This window comes from Ambystoma mexicanum, chromosome 7q, assembly GCF_040938575.1.
Source record: "Ambystoma mexicanum isolate Mex_15411 chromosome 7q, UKY_AmexF1_1, whole genome shotgun sequence".
Classification (NCBI taxonomy): domain Eukaryota; kingdom Metazoa; phylum Chordata; class Amphibia; order Caudata; family Ambystomatidae; genus Ambystoma; species Ambystoma mexicanum.
The window spans coordinates 1,146,576,422-1,146,596,985 of record NC_090941.1 but is presented as its reverse complement, the minus strand read 5'-3'; positions in this window follow the sequence as shown (position 1 = coordinate 1,146,596,985).

The following is a 20,564-nucleotide window of genomic DNA, read 5'->3' as shown; positions in this document are numbered from 1 at the left end:
GATATTGCAACAATTGCTCACCTAACATGGAAGCACTTACTAACTAAAGAAAAATAGAAAGAACTCCTGTTAGGTGAGCACCTGATGCTCAAATGCAATTATTCTCTAAATATTATAACATACACTTCCAGAGCTGTTGTTTAGTTAACAGAACTTCAACCTCAATAGGTAAGCACTTACAAGCTTGAAGCTGTATTTCTATGAGGTTTCAAGACATCTGAAATTCAAAACTGCAATGTTCAGCCAATGGGTCTGCATCCCTGTTCATGTCTGAGGCTGTTACTGTTATGGGCACTGTGGAAGAAGTGCTCGCCTTTTTATCCCTTGAAAGGCCCTGAAGGCACCAAACCATTAAGTAGCTCCTCCCACATTTTTCCCTATCTTTTCTGAGCTTGCTTGGTGAAGATTTTGAAAGTATAGAGAGATGGTTTTCTGTAGTGGGGATATTGCAACAATTGCTCACCTAACATAGAAGCACTTACTAACTAAAGAAAAATAGAAAGAACTCCTGTTGGGTGAACACCTGATGCTCAAATGCAATCCATCCCTAAATATTATACCATGTACTTCCAGAGTTGTTGTTTATTTCACAGAACTTCAAACTCAAAAGGTAAGCACTTACAAGCTTGAATCTGTATTTCTATGAGGTTTCAAGACATCTGAAATTCAAAACTACAATGTTCAGCCAAAGGGTCTGCATCCCTGTTCTTGTCTGAGGCTGTTCCTGGTATGGGCACTGTGGAAGAAGTTCTAGCCTTTTTATCCCTTGAAAGTCCCTGAAGGCACCAAACCATTAAGAAGCTCCTCCCACATTTTTCCCGCTCTTTTCTGAGCTTGCTTGGTGAAGATTTTGAAAGTATAGAGAGATGGTTTTCTGTAGTGGAGATATTGCAACAATTGCTCACCTAACATGGAAGCACTTACTAACTAAAGAAAAATAGAAAGAACTCCTGTTAGGTGAGCACCTGATGTTCAAATGCAACCCGTCCCTAAATATTATACCATGTACTGCCAGAGTTGTTGTTTATTTCACAGAACTTCAAACTCAAAAAGTAAGCACTTACAACCATGAAGCTGTATTTCTATGAGGTTTCAAGATATCTGAAATTCAAAACTGCAATGTTCAGCCAGTTGGCTTGCATCACTGTTCTCATCCGAGGCCGTTCCTGCTATGGGCACTGTGGAAGAAGTGCCCACCTTTTTATCCCTTGAAAGGCCCTCAAGGCACCAAACCATTAAGTAGCTCCTCCCACATTTTTCCCGCTCTTTTCTGAGCTTGCTTGGTGAAGATTTTGAAAGTATAGAGAGATGGTTTTCTGTAGTGGGGATAGTGCAACAATTGCTCACCTAACATAGAAGCACTTACTAACTAAAGAAAAATAGAAAGAACTCCTGTTAGGTGAACACCTGATGCTCAAATGCAATCCATCCCTAAATAGTATACCATGTACTTCCAGAGTTGTTGTTTATTTCACAGAACTTCAAACTGAAAAGGTAAGCACTTATAACCATGAAGCTGTATTTCTATGAGGTTTCAAGACATCTGAAATTCAAAACTGCAATGTTCAGCCAGTTGGCCTGCATCACTGTTGTCATCTGAGGCCGTTCCTGCTATGGGCACTGTGGAGAAGTGCCCACCTTTTTATCCCTTGAAAGGCCCTCAAGGCACCAGACCATTAAGTAGCTCCTCCCACATTTTTCCCGCTCTTTTCTGAGCTTGCTTGGTGAAGATTTTGAAAGTATAGAGAGATGGTTTTCTGTAGTGGGGATATTGCAACAATTGCTCACCTAACATGGAAGCACTTACTAACTAAAGAAAAATAGAAAGAACTCCTGTTAGGTGAACACCTGATGCTCAAATGCAATTCATCCCTAAATATTATACCATGTACTTCCAGAGTTGTTGTTTATTTCACAGAACTTCAAACTCAAAAGGTAAGCACTTACAAGCTAGAAGCTGTATTTCTATGAGGTTTCAAGGCATCTGAAATTCAAAACTGCAATGTTCAGCCAAAGGGTCTGCATCCCTGTTCTTGTCAGAGGCTGTTTCTGGTATGGGCACTGTGGAATAAGTGCTCGCCTTTTTATCCCTTGAAAGGCCCTGAAGGCACCAAACCATTAAGTAGCTCCTCCCACATTTTCCCCGCTCTTTTCTGAGCTTGCCTGGTGAAGATTTTGAAAGTATAGAGAGATGTTTTTCTGTAGTGGGGATATTGCAACAATTGCTCACCTAACATGGAAGCACTTACTAACTAAAGAAAAATAGAAAGAACTCCTGTTAGGTGAACACCTGATGCTCAAATGCAATCCATCCCTAAATATTATACCATGTACTTCCAGAGTTGTTGTTTATTTCACAGAACTTCAAACTCAAAAGGTAAGCACTTACAAACTTGAAGCTGTATTTCTATGAGGTTTCAAGACATCTGAAATTCAAAACTGCAATGTTCAGCCAAAGGGTCTGCATCCCTGTTCTTGTCTGAGGCTGTTCCTGGTATGGGCACTGTGGAAGAAGTTCTAGCCTTTTTATCCCTTGAAAGTCCCTGAAGGCACCAAACCATTAAGAAGCTCCTCCCACATTTTTCCCGCTCTTTTCTGAGCTTGCTTGGTGAAGATTTTGAAAGTATAGAGAGATGGTTTTCTGTAGTGGAGATATTGCAACAATTGCTCACCTAACATGGAAGCACTTACTAACTAAAGAAAAATAGAAAGAACTCCTGTTAGGTGAGCACCTGATGTTCAAATGCAATCCATCCTAAATATTATAACATACACTTCCAAAATTGCTGTTTAGTTCACAGAACTTCAACCTCAAAAGGGAAGCACTTACACATATATAAAACGCAGGTGCCAACCTTGAAGCTGTATTTCTGTGAGGTTCCAAGACATCTGAAATTCAAAACTGCAATGTTCAGCCAGTGGGTCTGCATCCCTGTTCTTGTCTGAGGCTGGTATGGGCACTGTGGAATAAGTGCTTGCCTTTTTATCCCTTGAAAGGCCCTGAAGGCACCAAACCATTAAGTAGCTCGTCCCACATTTTTCCCGCTCTTTTCTGAGCTTGCTTGGTGAAGATTTTGAAAGTATAGAGGGATGGCTTTCTGCAGTGGAGATATTGCAACAATTGCTCACCTAACATGGAAGCACTTACTAACTAAAGAAAAATAGAAAGAACTCCTGTTAGGTGAGCACCTGATGCTCAAATGCAATTATTCTCTAAATATTATAACATACACTTCCAGAGCTGTTGTTTAGTTAACAGAAATTCAACCTCAATAGGTAAGCACTTACAAGCTTGAAGCTGTATTTCTATGAGGTTTCAAGACATCTGAAATTCAAAACTGCAATGTTCAGCCAGTTGGCCTGCATCACTGTTCTCATCCGAGGCTGTTCCTGCTATGGGCACTGTGGAAGAAGTGCCCACCTTTTTATCCCTTGAAAGGCCCTCAAGGCACCAAACCATTAAGTAGCTCCTCCCACATTTTTCCCGCTCTTTTCTGAGCTTGCTTGGTGAAGATTTTGAAAGTATAGAGAGATGGTTTTCTGTAGTGGGGATATTGCAACAATTGCTCACCTAACATGGAAGCACTTACTAACTAAAGAAAAATAGAAAGAACTCCTGTTAGGTGAACACCTGATGTTCAAATGCAACCCATCCCTAAATATTATACCATGTACTTCCAGAGTTGTTGTTTATTTCACAGAACTTCAAACTCAAAAGGTAAGCACTTACAACTATGAAGCTGTATTTCTATGAGGTTTCAAGATATCTGAAATTCAAAACTGCAATGTTCAGCCAGTTGGCCTGCATCACTGTTCTCATCCGAGGCCGTTCCTGCTATGGGCACTGTGGAAGAAGTGCCCACCTTTTTATCCCTTGAAAGGCCCTCAAGGCACCAAACCATTAAGTAGCTCCTCCCACATTTTTCCCGCTCTTTTCCGAGCTTGCTTGGTGAAGATTTTGAAAGTATAGAGAGATGGTTTTCTGTAGTGGGGATATTACAACAATTGCTCACCTAACATAGAAGCACTTACTAACTAAAGAAAAATAGAAAGAACTCCTGTTAGGTGAGCACCTGATGTTCAAATGCAATCCATCCTAAATATTATAACATGCACTTCCAAAGTTGCTGTTTAATTCACAGAACTTCAACCTCAAAAGGTAAGCACTTATAACCATGAAGCTGTATTTCTATGAGGTTTCAAGACATCTGAAATTCAAAACTGCAATGTTCAGCCAATGGGTCTGCATCCCTGTCATGTCTGAGGCTGTTACTGTTATGGGCACTGTGGAAGAAGTGCTCGCCTTTTTATCCCTTGAAAGGCCCTGAAGGCACCAAACCATTAAGTAGCTCCTCCCACATTTTTCCCGCTCTTTTCTGAGCTTGCTTGGTGAAGATTTTGAAAGTATAGAGAGATGGTTTTCTGTAGTGGGGATATTGCAACAATTGCTCACCTAACATAGAAGCACTTACTAACTAAAGAAAAATAGAAAGAACTCCTGTTAGGTGAACACCTGATGCTCAAATGCAATCCATCCCTAAATATTATACCATGTACTTCCAGAGTTGTTGTTTATTTCACAGAACTTCAAACTCAAAAGGTAAGCACTTACAAGCTTGAAGCTGTATTTCTATGAGGTTTCAAGACATCTGAAATTCAAAACTACAATGTTCAGCCAAAGGGTCTGCATCCCTGTTCTTGTCTGAGGCTGTTCCTGGTATGGGCACCGTGGAAGAAGTTCTAGCCTTTTTATCCCTTGAAAGTCCCTGAAGGCACCAAACCATTAAGAAGCTCCTCCCACATTTTTCCCGCTCTTTTCTGAGCTTGCTTGGTGAAGATTTTGAAAGTATAGAGAGATGGTTTTCTGTAGTGGAGATATTGCAACAATTGCTCACCTAACATGGAAGCACTTACTAACTAAAGAAAAATAGAAAGAACTCCTGTTAGGTGAACACCTGATGCTCAAATGCAATCCATCCCTAAATATTATACCATGTACTTCCAGAGTTGTTGTTTATTTCACAGAACTTCAAACTCAAAAGGTAAGCACTTACAAGCTTGAAGCTGTATTTCTATGAGGTTTCAAGGCATCTGAAATTCAAAACTGCAATGTTCAGCCAAAGGGTCTGCATCCCTGTTCTTGTCAGAGGCTGTTTCTGGTATGGGCACTGTGGAATAAGTGCTCGCCTTTTTATCCCTTGAAAGGCCCTGAAGGCACCAAACCATTAAGTAGCTCCTCCCACATTTTTCCCGCTCTTTTCTGAGCTTGCCTGGTGAAGATTTTGAAAGTATAGAGAGATGGTTTTCTGTAGTGGGGATATTGCAACAATTGCTCACCTAACATGGAAGCACTTACTAACTAAAGAAAAATAGAAAGAACTCCTGTTAGGTGAACACCTGATGCTCAAATGCAATCCATCCCTAAATATTATACCATGTACTTCCAGAGTTGTTGTTTATTTCACAGAACTTCAAACTCAAAAGGTAAGCACTTACAAGCTTGAAGCTGTATTTCTATGAGGTTTCAAGACATCTGAAATTCAAAACTGCAATGTTCAGCCAAAGGGTCTGCATCCCTGTTCTTGTCTGAGGCTGTTCCTGGTATGGGCACTGTGGAAGAAGTTCTAGCCTTTTTATCCCTTGAAAGTCCCTGAAGGCACCAAACCATTAAGAAGCTCCTCCCACATTTTTCCCGCTCTTTTCTGAGCTTGCTTGGTGAAGATTTTGAAAGTATAGAGAGATGGTTTTCTGTAGTGGAGATATTGCAACAATTGCTCACCTAACATGGAAGCACTTACTAACTAAAGAAAAATAGAAATAATTCCTGTTAGGTGAGCACCTGATGTTCAAATGCAATCCATCCTAAATATTATAACATACACTTCCAAAATTGCTGTTTAGTTCACAGAACTTCAACCTCAAAAGGGAAGCACTTACACATATATAAAAGGCAGGTGCCAACCTTGAAGCTGTATTTCTGTGAGGTTCCAAGACATCTGAAATTCAAAACTGCAATGTTCAGCCAGTGGGTCTGCATCCCTGTTCTTGTCTGAGGCTGGTATGGGCACTGTGGAATAAGTGCTTGCCTTTTTATCCCTTGAAAGGCCCTGAAGGCACCAAACCATTAAGTAGCTCGTCCCACATTTTTCCCGCTCTTTTCTGAGCTTGCTTGGTGAAGATTTTGAAAGTATAGAGGGATGGTTTTCTGCAGTGGAGATATTGCAACAATTGCTCACCTAACATGGAAGCACTTACTAACTAAAGAAAAATAGAAAGAACTCCTGTTAGGTGAGCACCTGATGTTCAAATGCAATCCATCCTAAATATTATAACATACACTTCCAAAATTGCTGTTTAGTTCACAGAACTTCAACCTCAAAAGGGAAGCACTTACACATATATAAAAGGCAGGTGCCAACCTTGAAGCTGTATTTCTGTGAGGTTCCAAGACATCTGAAATTCAAAACTGCAATGTTCAGCCAGTGGGTCTGCATCCCTGTTCTTGTCTGAGGCTGGTATGGGCACTGTGGAATAAGTGCTTGCCTTTTTATCCCTTGAAAGGCCCTGAAGGCACCAAACCATTAAGTAGCTCGTCCCACATTTTTCCCGCTCTTTTCTGAGCTTGCTTGGTGAAGATTTTGAAAGTATAGAGGGATGGTTTTCTGCAGTGGAGATATTGCAACAATTGCTCACCTAACATGGAAGCACTTACTAACTAAAGAAAAATAGAAAGAACTCCTGTTAGGTGAGCACCTGATGCTCAAATGCAATTATTCTCTAAATATTATAACATACACTTCCAGAGCTGTTGTTTAGTTAACAGAACTTCAACCTCAATAGGTAAGCACTTACAAGCTTGAAGTTGTATTTCTATGAGGTTTCAAGACATCTGAAATTCAAAACTGCAATGTTCAGCCAATGGGTCTGCATCCCTGTTCATGTCTGAGGCTGTTACTGTTATGGGCACTGTGGAAGAAGTGCTCGCCTTTTTATCCCTTGAAAGGCCCTGAAGGCACCAAACCATTAAGTAGCTCCTCCCACATTTTTCCCGCTCTTTTCTGAGCTTGCTTGGTGAAGATTTTGAAAGTATAGAGAGATGGTTTTCTGTAGTGGGGATATTGCAACAATTGCTCACCTAACATAGAAGCACTTACTAACTAAAGAAAAATAGAAAGAACTCCTGTTAGGTGAACACCTGATGCTCAAATGCAATCCATCCCTAAATATTATACCATGTACTTCCAGAGTTGTTGTTTATTTCACAGAACTTCAAACTCAAAAGGTAAGCACTTACAAGCTTGAAGCTGTATTTCTATGAGGTTTCAAGACATCTGAAATTCAAAACTACAATGTTCAGCCAAAGGGTCTGCATCCCTGTTCTTGTCTGAGGCTGTTCCTGGTATGGGCACTGTGGAAGAAGTTCTAGCCTTTTTATCCCTTGAAAGTCCCTGAAGGCACCAAACCATTAAGAAGCTACTCCCACATTTTTCCCGCTCTTTTCTGAGCTTGCTTGGTGAAGATTTTGAAAGTATAGAGAGATGGTTTTCTGTAGTGGAGATATTGCAACAATTGCTCACCTAACATGGAAGCACTTACTAACTAAAGAAAAATAGAAAGAACTCCTGTTAGGTGAGCACCTGATGTTCAAATGCAACCCATCCCTAAATATTATACCATGTACTGCCAGAGTTGTTGTTTATTTCACAGAACTTCAAACTCAAAAGGTAAGCACTTACAACCATGAAGCTGTATTTCTATGAGGTTTCAAGATATCTGAAATTCAAAACTGCAATGTTCAGCCAGTTGGCTTGCATCACTGTTCTCATCCGAGGCCGTTCCTGCTATGGGCACTGTGGAAGAAGTGCCCACCTTTTTATCCCTTGAAAGGCCCTCAAGGCACCAAACCATTAAGTAGCTCCTCCCACATTTTTCCCGCTCTTTTCTGAGCTTGCTTGGTGAAGATTTTGAAAGTATAGAGAGATGGTTTTCTGTAGTGGGGATAGTGCAACAATTGCTCACCTAACATAGAAGCACTTACTAACTAAAGAAAAATAGAAAGAACTCCTGTTAGGTGAACACCTGATGCTCAAATGCAATCCATCCCTAAATAGTATACCATGTACTTCCAGAGTTGTTGTTTATTTCACAGAACTTCAAACTCAAAAGGTAAGCACTTATAACCATGAAGCTGTATTTCTATGAGGTTTCAAGACATCTGAAATTCAAAACTGCAATGTTCAGCCAGTTGGCCTGCATCACTGTTGTCATCTGAGGCCGTTCCTGCTATGGGCACTGTGGAGAAGTGCCCACCTTTTTATCCCTTGAAAGGCCCTCAAGGCACCAGACCATTAAGTAGCTCCTCCCACATTTTTCCCGCTCTTTTCTGAGCTTGCTTGGTGAAGATTTTGAAAGTATAGAGAGATGGTTTTCTGTAGTGGGGATATTGCAACAATTGCTCACCTAACATGGAAGCACTTACTAACTAAAGAAAAATAGAAAGAACTCCTGTTAGGTGAACACCTGATGCTCAAATGCAATCCATCCCTAAATATTATACCATGTACTTCCAGAGTTGTTGTTTATTTCACAGAACTTCAAACTCAAAAGGTAAGCACTTACAAGCTTGAAGCTGTATTTCTATGAGGTTTCAAGACATCTGAAATTCAAAACTACAATGTTCAGCCAAAGGGTCTGCATCCCTGTTCTTGTCTGAGGCTGTTCCTGGTATGGGCACTGTGGAAGAAGTTCTAGCCTTTTTATCCCTTGAAAGTCCCTGAAGGCACCAAACCATTAAGAAGCTCCTCCCACATTTTTCCCGCTCTTTTCTGAGCTTGCTTGGTGAAGATTTTGAAAGTACAGAGAGATGGTTTTCTGTAGTGGAGATATTGCAACAATTGCTCACCTAACATGGAAGCACTTACTAACTAAAGAAAAATAGAAAGAACTCCTGTTAGGTGAGCACCTGATGTTCAAATGCAACCCATCCCTAAATATTATGCCATGTACTTCCAGAGTTGTTGTTTATTTCACAGAACTTCAAACTCAAAAGGTAAGCACTTACAACCATGAAGCTGTATTTCTATGAGGTTTCAAGATATCTGAAATTCAAAACTGCAATGTTCAGCCAGTTGGCCTGCATCACTGTTCTCATCCGAGGCCGTTCCTGCTATGGGCACTGTGGAAGAAGTGCCCACCTTTTTATCCCTTGAAAGGCCCTCAAGGCACCAAACCATTAAGTAGCTCCTCCCACATTTTTCCCGCTCTTTTCCGAGCTTGCTTGGTGAAGATTTTGAAAGTATAGAGAGATGGTTTTCTGTAGTGGGGATAGTGCAACAATTGCTCACCTAACATAGAAGCACTTACTAACTAAAGAAAAATAGAAAGAACTCCTGTTAGGTGAACACCTGATGCTCAAATGCAATCCATCCCTAAATAGTATACCATGTACTTCCAGAGTTGTTGTTTATTTCACAGAACTTCAAACTCAAAAGGTAAGCACTTATAACCATGAAGCTGTATTTCTATGAGGTTTCAAGACATCTGAAATTCAAAACTGCAATGTTCAGCCAGTTGGCCTGCATCACTGTTGTCATCTGAGGCCGTTCCTGCTATGGGCACTGTGGAGAAGTGCCCACCTTTTTATCCCTTGAAAGGCCCTCAAGGCACCAGACCATTAAGTAGCTCCTCCCACATTTTTCCCGCTCTTTTCTGAGCTTGCTTGGTGAAGATTTTGAAAGTATAGAGAGATGGTTTTCTGTAGTGGGGATATTGCAACAATTGCTCACCTAACATGGAAGCACTTACTAACTAAAGAAAAATAGAAAGAACTCCTGTTAGGTGAACACCTGATGCTCAAATGCAATCCATCCCTAAATATTATACCATGTACTTCCAGAGTTGTTGTTTATTTCACAGAACTTCAAACTCAAAAGGTAAGCACTTACAAGCTTGAAGCTGTATTTCTATGAGGTTTCAAGGCATCTGAAATTCAAAACTGCAATGTTCAGCCAAAGGGTCTGCATCCCTGTTCTTGTCAGAGGCTGTTTCTGGTATGGGCACTGTGGAATAAGTGCTCGCCTTTTTATCCCTTGAAAGGCCCTGAAGGCACCAAACCATTAAGTAGCTCCTCCCACATTTTTCCCGCTCTTTTCTGAGCTTGCCTGGTGAAGATTTTGAAAGTATAGAGAGATGGTTTTCTGTAGTGGGGATATTGCAACAATTGCTCACCTAACATGGAAGCACTTACTAACTAAAGAAAAATAGAAAGAACTCCTGTTAGGTGAACACCTGATGCTCAAATGAAATCCATCCCTAAATATTATACCATGTACTTCCAGAGTTGTTGTTTATTTCACAGAACTTCAAACTCAAAAGGTAAGCACTTACAAGCTTGAAGCTGTATTTCAATGAGGTTTCAAGACATCTGAAATTCAAAACTGCAATGTTCAGCCAAAGGGTCTGCATCCCTGTTCTTGTCTGAGGCTGTTCCTGGTATGGGCACTGTGGAAGAAGTTCTAGCCTTTTTATCCCTTGAAAGTCCCTGAAGGCACCAAACCATTAAGAAGCTCCTCCCACATTTTTCCCGCTCTTTTCTGAGCTTGCTTGGTGAAGATTTTGAAAGTATAGAGAGATGGTTTTCTGTAGTGGAGATATTGCAACAATTGCTCACCTAACATGGAAGCACTTACTAACTAAAGAAAAATATAAAGAACTCCTGTTAGGTGAGCACCTGATGTTCAAATGCAATCCATCCTAAACATTATAACATACACTTCCAAAATTGCTGTTTAGTTCACAGAACTTCAACCTCAAAAGGGAAGCACTTACACATATATAAAACGCAGGTGCCAACCTTGAAGCGGTATTTCTGTGAGGTTCCAAGACATCTGAAATTCAAAACTGCAATGTTCAGCCAGTGGGTCTGCATCCCTGTTCTTGTCTGAGGCTGGTATGGGCACTGTGGAATAAGTGCTTGCCTTTTTATCCCTTGAAAGGCCCTGAAGGCACCAAACCATTAAGTAGCTCGTCCCACATTTTTCCCGCTCTTTTCTGAGCTTGCTTGGTGAAGATTTTGAAAGTATAGAGGGATGGTTTTCTGCAGTGGAGATATTGCAACAATTGCTCACCTAACATGGAAGCACTTACTAACTAAAGAAAAATAGAAAGAACTCCTGTTAGGTGAGCACCTGATGCTCAAATGCAATTATTCTCTAAATATTATAACATACACTTCCAGAGCTGTTGTTTAGTTAACAGAACTTCAACTTCAATAGGTAAGCACTTACAAGCTTGAAGCTGTATTTCTATGAGGTTTCAAGACATCTGAAATTCAAAACTGCAATGTTCAGCCAATGGGTCTGCATCCCTGTTCATGTCTGAGGCTGTTACTGTTATGGGCACTGTGGAAGAAGTGCTCGCCTTTTTATCCCTTGAAAGGCCCTGAAGGCACCAAACCATTAAGTAGCTCCTCCCACATTTTTCCCGCTCTTTTCTGAGCTTGCTTGGTGAAGATTTTGAAAGTATAGAGAGATGGTTTTCTGTAGTGGGGATATTGCAACAATTGCTCACCTAACATAGAAGCACTTACTAACTAAAGAAAAATAGAAAGAACTCCTGTTAGGTGAACACCTGATGCTCAAATGCAATCCATCCCTAAATATTATACCATGTACTTCCAGAGTTGTTGTTTATTTCACAGAACTTCAAACTCAAAAGGTAAGCACTTACAAGCTTGAAGCTGTATTTCTATGAGGTTTCAAGACATCTGAAATTCAAAACTACAATGTTCAGCCAAAGGGTCTGCATCCCTGTTCTTGTCTGAGGCTGTTCCTGGTATGGGCACTGTGGAAGAAGTTCGAGCCTTTTTATCCCTTGAAAGTTTCTGAAGGCACCAAACCATTAAGAAGCTCCTCCCACATTTTTCCCGCTCTTTTCTGAGCTTGCTTGGTGAAGATTTTGAAAGTATAGAGAGATGGTTTTCTGTAGTGGAGATATTGCAACAATTGCTCACCTAACATGGAAGCACTTACTAACTAAAGAAAAATAGAAAGAACTCCTGTTAGGTGAGCACCTGATGTTCAAATGCAACCCATCCCTAAATATTATACCATGTACTTCCAGAGTTGTTGTTTATTTCACAGAACTTCAAACTCAAAAGGTAAGCACTTATAACCATGAAGCTGTATTTCTATGAGGTTTCAAGACATCTGAAATTCAAAACTGCAATGTTCAGCCAGTTGGCCTGCATCACTGTTGTCATCTGAGGCCGTTCCTGCTATGGGCACTGTGGAGAAGTGCCCACCTTTTTATCCCTTGAAAGGCCCTCAAGGCACCAGACCATTAAGTAGCTCCTCCCACATTTTTCCCGCTCTTTTCTGAGCTTGCTTGGTGAAGATTTTGAAAGTATAGAGAGATGGTTTTCTGTAGTGAGGATATTGCAACAATTGCTCACCTAACATGGAAGCACTTACTAACTAAAGAAAAATAGAAAGAACTCCTGTTAGGTGAACACCTGATGCTCAAATGCAATCCATCCCTAAATATTATACCATGTACTTCCAGAGTTGTTGTTTATTTCACAGAACTTCAAACTCAAAAGGTAAGCACTTACAAGCTTGAAGCTGTATTTCTATGAGGTTTCAAGGCATCTGAAATTCAAAACTGCAATGTTCAGCCAAAGGGTCTGCATCCCTGTTCTTGTCAGAGGCTGTTTCTGGTATGGGCACTGTGGAATAAGTGCTCGCCTTTTTATCCCTTGAAAGGCCCTGAAGGCACCAAACCATTAAGTAGCTCCTCCCACATTTTTCCCGCTCTTTTCTGAGCTTGCCTGGTGAAGATTTTGAAAGTATAGAGAGATGGTTTTCTGTAGTGGGGATATTGCAACAATTGCTCACCTAACATGGAAGCACTTACTAACTAAAGAAAAATAGAAAGAACTCCTGTTAGGTGAACACCTGATGCTCAAATGCAATCCATCCCTAAATATTATACCATGTACTTCCAGAGTTGTTGTTTATTTCACAGAACTTCAAACTCAAAAGGTAAGCACTTACAAGCTTGAAGCTGTATTTCTATGAGGTTTCAAGACATCTGAAATTCAAAACTACAATGTTCAGCCAAAGGGTCTGCATCCCTGTTCTTGTCTGAGGCTGTTCCTGGTATGGGCACTGTGGAAGAAGTTCGAGCCTTTTTATCCCTTGAAAGTTTCTGAAGGCACCAAACCATTAAGAAGCTCCTCCCACATTTTTCCCGCTCTTTTCTGAGCTTGCTTGGTGAAGATTTTGAAAGTATAGAGAGATGGTTTTCTGTAGTGGAGATATTGCAACAATTGCTCACCTAACATGGAAGCACTTACTAACTAAAGAAAAATAGAAAGAACTCCTGTTAGGTGAGCACCTGATGTTCAAATGCAACCCATCCCTAAATATTATACCATGTACTTCCAGAGTTGTTGTTTATTTCACAGAACTTCAAACTCAAAAGGTAAGCACTTATAACCATGAAGCTGTATTTCTATGAGGTTTCAAGACATCTGAAATTCAAAACTGCAATGTTCAGCCAGTTGGCCTGCATCACTGTTGTCATCTGAGGCCGTTCCTGCTATGGGCACTGTGGAGAAGTGCCCACCTTTTTATCCCTTGAAAGGCCCTCAAGGCACCAGACCATTAAGTAGCTCCTCCCACATTTTTCCCGCTCTTTTCTGAGCTTGCTTGGTGAAGATTTTGAAAGTATAGAGAGATGGTTTTCTGTAGTGAGGATATTGCAACAATTGCTCACCTAACATGGAAGCACTTACTAACTAAAGAAAAATAGAAAGAACTCCTGTTAGGTGAACACCTGATGCTCAAATGCAATCCATCCCTAAATATTATACCATGTACTTCCAGAGTTGTTGTTTATTTCACAGAACTTCAAACTCAAAAGGTAAGCACTTACAAGCTTGAAGCTGTATTTCTATGAGGTTTCAAGGCATCTGAAATTCAAAACTGCAATGTTCAGCCAAAGGGTCTGCATCCCTGTTCTTGTCAGAGGCTGTTTCTGGTATGGGCACTGTGGAATAAGTGCTCGCCTTTTTATCCCTTGAAAGGCCCTGAAGGCACCAAACCATTAAGTAGCTCCTCCCACATTTTTCCCGCTCTTTTCTGAGCTTGCCTGGTGAAGATTTTGAAAGTATAGAGAGATGGTTTTCTGTAGTGGGGATATTGCAACAATTGCTCACCTAACATGGAAGCACTTACTAACTAAAGAAAAATAGAAAGAACTCCTGTTAGGTGAACACCTGATGCTCAAATGCAATCCATCCCTAAATATTATACCATGTACTTCCAGAGTTGTTGTTTATTTCACAGAACTTCAAACTCAAAAGGTAAGCACTTACAAGCTTGAAGCTGTATTTCTATGAGGTTTCAAGACATCTGAAATTCAAAACTGCAATGTTCAGCCAAAGGGTCTGCATCCCTGTTCTTGTCTGAGGCTGTTCCTGGTATGGGCACTGTGGAAGAAGTTCTAGCCTTTTTATCCCTTGAAAGTCCCTGAAGGCACCAAACCATTAAGAAGCTCCTCCCACATTTTTCCCGCTCTTTTCTGAGCTTGCTTGGTGAAGATTTTGAAAGTATAGAGAGATGGTTTTCTGTAGTGGAGATATTGCAACAATTGCTCACCTAACATGGAAGCACTTACTAACTAAAGAAAAATAGAAATAACTCCTGTTAGGTGAGCACCCGATGTTCAAATGCAATCCATCCTAAATATTATAACATACACTTCCAAAATTGCTGTTTAGTTCACAGAACTTCAACCTCAAAAGGGAAGCACTTACACATATATAAAACGCAGGTGCCAACCTTGAAGCTGTATTTCTGTGAGGTTCCAAGACATCTGAAATTCAAAACTGCAATGTTCAGCCAGTGGGTCTGCATCCCTGTTCTTGTCTGAGGCTGGTATGGGCACTGTGGAATAAGTGCTTGCCTTTTTATCCCTTGAAAGGCCCTGAAGGCACCAAACCATTAAGTAGCTCGTCCCACATTTTTCCCGCTCTTTTCTGAGCTTGCTTGGTGAAGATTTTGAAAGTATAGAGGGATGGTTTTCTGCAGTGGAGATATTGCAACAATTGCTCACCTAACATGGAAGCACTTACTAACTAAAGAAAAATAGAAAGAACTCCTGTTAGGTGAGCACCTGATGCTCAAATGCAATTATTCTCTAAATATTATAACATACACTTCCAGAGCTGTTGTTTAGTTAACAGAACTTCAACCTCAATAGGTAAGCACTTACAAGCTTGAAGCTGTATTTCTATGAGGTTTCAAGACATCTGAAATTCAAAACTGCAATGTTCAGCCAATGGGTCTGCATCCCTGTTCATGTCTGAGGCTGTTACTGTTATGGGCACTGTGGAAGAAGTGCTCGCCTTTTTATCCCTTGAAAGGCCCTGAAGGCACCAAACCATTAAGTAGCTCCTCCCACATTTTTCCCGCTCTTTTCTGAGCTTGCTTGGTGAAGATTTTGAAAGTATAGAGAGATGGTTTTCTGTAGTGGGGATATTGCAACAATTGCTCACCTAACATAGAAGCACTTACTAACTAAAGAAAAATAGAAAGAACTCCTGTTAGGTGAACACCTGATGCTCAAATGCAATCCATCCCTAAATATTATACCATGTACTTCCAGAGTTGTTGTTTATTTCACAGAACTTCAAACTCAAAAGGTAAGCACTTACAAGCTTGAAGCTGTATTTCTATGAGGTTTCAAGACATCTGAAATTCAAAACTACAATGTTCAGCCAAAGGGTCTGCATCCCTGTTCTTGTCTGAGGCTGTTCCTGGTATGGGCACTGTGGAAGAAGTTCTAGCCTTTTTATCCCTTGAAAGTCCCTGAAGGCACCAAACCATTAAGAAGCTACTCCCACATTTTTCCCGCTCTTTTCTGAGCTTGCTTGGTGAAGATTTTGAAAGTATAGAGAGATGGTTTTCTGTAGTGGAGATATTGCAACAATTGCTCACCTAACATGGAAGCACTTACTAACTAAAGAAAAATAGAAAGAACTCCTGTTAGGTGAGCACCTGATGTTCAAATGCAACCCATCCCTAAATATTATACCATGTACTGCCAGAGTTGTTGTTTATTTCACAGAACTTCAAACTCAAAAGGTAAGCACTTACAACCATGAAGCTGTATTTCTATGAGGTTTCAAGATATCTGAAATTCAAAACTGCAATGTTCAGCCAGTTGGCTTGCATCACTGTTCTCATCCGAGGCCGTTCCTGCTATGGGCACTGTGGAAGAAGTGCCCACCTTTTTATCCCTTGAAAGGCCCTCAAGGCACCACACCATTAAGTAGCTCCTCCCACATTTTTCCCGCTCTTTTCTGAGCTTGCTTGGTGAAGATTTTGAAAGTATAGAGAGATGGTTTTCTGTAGTGGGGATAGTGCAACAATTGCTCACCTAACATAGAAGCACTTACTAACTAAAGAAAAATAGAAAGAACTCCTGTTAGGTGAACACCTGATGCTCAAATGCAATCCATCCCTAAATAGTATACCATGTACTTCCAGAGTTGTTGTTTATTTCACAGAACTTCAAACTCAAAAGGTAAGCACTTATAACCATGAAGCTGTATTTCTATGAGGTTTCAAGACATCTGAAATTCAAAACTGCAATGTTCAGCCAGTTGGCCTGCATCACTGTTTTCATCTGAGGCCGTTCCTGCTATGGGCACTGTGGAGAAGTGCCCACCTTTTTATCCCTTGAAAGGCCCTCAAGGCACCAGACCATTAAGTAGCTCCTCCCACATTTTTCCCGCTCTTTTCTGAGCTTGCTTGGTGAAGATTTTGAAAGTATAGAGAGATGGTTTTCTGTAGTGGGGATATTGCAACAATTGCTCACCTAACATGGAAGCACTTACTAACTAAAGAAAAATAGAAAGAACTCCTGTTAGGTGAACACCTGATGCTCAAATGCAATCCATCCCTAAATATTATACCATGTACTTCCAGAGTTGTTGTTTATTTCACAGAACTTCAAACTCAAAAGGTAAGCACTTACAAGCTTGAAGCTGTATTTCTATGAGGTTTCAAGACATCTGAAATTCAAAACTACAATGTTCAGCCAAAGGGTCTGCATCCCTGTTCTTGTCTGAGGCTGTTCCTGGTATGGGCACTGTGGAAGAAGTTCTAGCCTTTTTATCCCTTGAAAGTCCCTGAAGGCACCAAACCATTAAGAAGCTCCTCCCACATTTTTCCCGCTCTTTTCTGAGCTTGCTTGGTGAAGATTTTGAAAGTATAGAGAGATGGTTTTCTGTAGTGGAGATATTGCAACAATTGCTCACCTAACATGGAAGCACTTACTAACTAAAGAAAAATAGAAAGAACTCCTGTTAGGTGAGCACCTGATGTTCAAATGCAACCCATCCCTAAATATTATACCATGTACTTCCAGAGTTGTTGTTTATTTCACAGAACTTCAAACTCAAAAGGTAAGCACTTACAACCATGAAGCTGTATTTCTATGAGGTTTCAAGATATCTGAAATTCAAAACTGCAATGTTCAGCCAGTTGGCCTGCATCACTGTTCTCATCCGAGGCCGTTCCTGCTATGGGCACTGTGGAAGAAGTGCCCACCTTTTTATCCCTTGAAAGGCCCTCAAGGCACCAAACCATTAAGTAGCTCCTCCCACATTTTTCCCGCTCTTTTCCGAGCTTGCTTGGTGAAGATTTTGAAAGTATAGAGAGATGGTTTTCTGTAGTGGGGATAGTGCAACAATTGCTCACCTAACATAGAAGCACTTACTAACTAAAGAAAAATAGAAAGAACTCCTGTTAGGTGAACACCTGATGCTCAAATGCAATCCATCCCTAAATAGTATACCATGTACTTCCAGAGTTGTTGTTTATTTCACAGAACTTCAAACTCAAAAGGTAAGCACTTATAACCATGAAGCTGTATTTCTATGAGGTTTCAAGACATCTGAAATTCAAAACTGCAATGTTCAGCCAGTTGGCCTGCATCACTGTTGTCATCTGAGGCCGTTCCTGCTATGGGCACTGTGGAGAAGTGCCCACCTTTTTATCCCTTGAAAGGCCCTCAAGGCACCAGACCATTAAGTAGCTCCTCCCACATTTTTCCCGCTCTTTTCTGAGCTTGCTTGGTGAAGATTTTGAAAGTATAGAGAGATGGTTTTCTGTAGTGGGGATATTGCAACAATTGCTCACCTAACATGGAAGCACTTACTAACTAAAGAAAAATAGAAAGAACTCCTGTTAGGTGAACACCTGATGCTCAAATGCAATCCATCCCTAAATATTATACCATGTACTTCCAGAGTTGTTGTTTATTTCACAGAACTTCAAACTCAAAAGGTAAGCACTTACAAGCTTGAAGCTGTATTTCTATGAGGTTTCAAGGCATCTGAAATACAAAACTGCAATGTTCAGCCAAAGGGTCTGCATCCCTGTTCTTGTCAGAGGCTGTTTCTGGTATGGGCACTGTGGAATAAGTGCTCGCCTTTTTATCCCTTGAAAGGCCCTGAAGGCACCAAACCATTAAGTAGCTCCTCCCACATTTTTCCCGCTCTTTTCTGAGCTTGCCTGGTGAAGATTTTGAAAGTATAGAGAGATGGTTTTCTGTAGTGGGGATATTGCAACAATTGCTCACCTAACATGGAAGCACTTACTAACTAAAGAAAAATAGAAAGAACTCCTGTTAGGTGAACACCTGATGCTCAAATGCAATCCATCCCTAAATATTATACCATGTACTTCCAGAGTTGTTGTTTATTTCACAGAACTTCAAACTCAAAAGGTAAGCACTTACAAGCTTGAAGCTGTATTTCTATGAGGTTTCAAGACATCTGAAATTCAAAACTACAATGTTCAGCCAAAGGGTCTGCATCCCTGTTCTTGTCTGAGGCTGTTCCTGGTATGGGCACTGTGGAAGAAGTTCTAGCCTTTTTATCCCTTGAAAGTCCCTGAAGGCACCAAACCATTAAGAAGCTCCTCCCACATTTTTCCCGCTCTTTTCTGAGCTTGCTTGGTGAAGATTTTGAAAGTATAGAGAGATGGTTTTCTGTAGTGGAGATATTGCAACAATTGCTCACCTAACATGGAAGCACTTACTAACTAAAGAAAAATAGAAAGAACTCCTGTTAGGTGAGCACCTGATGTTCAAATGCAACCCATCCCTAAATATTATACCATGTACTTCCAGAGTTGTTGTTTATTTCACAGAACTTCAAACTCAAAAGGTAAGCACTTACAACCATGAAGCTGTATTTCTATGAGGTTTCAAGATATCTGAAATTCAAAACTGCAATGTTCAGCCAGTTGGCCTGCATCACTGTTCTCATCCGAGGCCGTTCCTGCTATGGGCACTGTGGAAGAAGTGCCCACCTTTTTATCCCTTGAAAGGCCCTCAAGGCACCAAACCATTAAGTAGCTCCTCCCACATTTTTCCCGCTCTTTTCCGAGCTTGCTTGGTGAAGATTTTGAAAGTATAGAGAGATGGTTTTCTGTAGTGGGGATAGTGCAACAATTGCTCACCTAACATAGAAGCACTTACTAACTAAAGAAAAATAGAAAGAACTCCTGTTAGGTGAACACCTGATGCTCAAATGCAATCCATCCCTAAATAGTATACCATGTACTTCCAGAGTTGTTGTTTATTTCACAGAACTTCAAACTCAAAAGGTAAGCACTTATAACCATGAAGCTGTATTTCAATGAGGTTTCAAGACATCTGAAATTCAAAACTGCAATGTTCAGCCAGTTGGCCTGCATCACTGTTGTCATCTGAGGCCGTTCCTGCTATGGGCACTGTGGAGAAGTGCCCACCTTTTTATCCCTTGAAAGGCCCTCAAGGCACCAGACCATTAAGTAGCTCCTCCCACATTTTTCCCGCTCTTTTCTGAGCTTGCTTGGTGAAGATTTTGAAAGTATAGAGAGATGGTTTTCTGTAGTGGGGATATTGCAACAATTGCTCACCTAACATGGAAGCACTTACTAACTAAAGAAAAATAGAAAGAACTCCTGTTAGGTGAACACCTGATGCTCAAATGCAATCCATCCCTAAATATTATACCATGTACTTCCAGAGTTGTTGTTTATTTCACAGAACTTCAAACTCAAAAGGTAAGCACTTACAAGCTTGAAGCTGTATTTCTATGAGGTTTCAAGGCATCTGAAATTCAAAACTGCAATGTTCAGCCAAAGGGTCTGCATCCCTGTTCTTGTCAGAGGCTGTTTCTGGTATGGGCACTGTGGAATAAGTGCTCGCCTTTTTATCCCTTGAAAGGCCCTGAAGGCACCAAACCATTAAGTAGCTCCTCCCACATTTTTCCCGCTCTTTTCTGAGCTTGCCTGGTGAAGATTTTGAAAGTATAGAGAGATGGTTTTCTGTAGTGGGGATATTGCAACAATTGCTCACCTAACATGGAAGCACTTACTAACTAAAGAAAAATAGAAAGAACTCCTGTTAGGTGAACACCTGATGCTCAAATGCAATCCATCCCTAAATATTATACCATGTACTTCCAGAGTTGTTGTTTATTTCACAGAACTTCAAACTCAAAA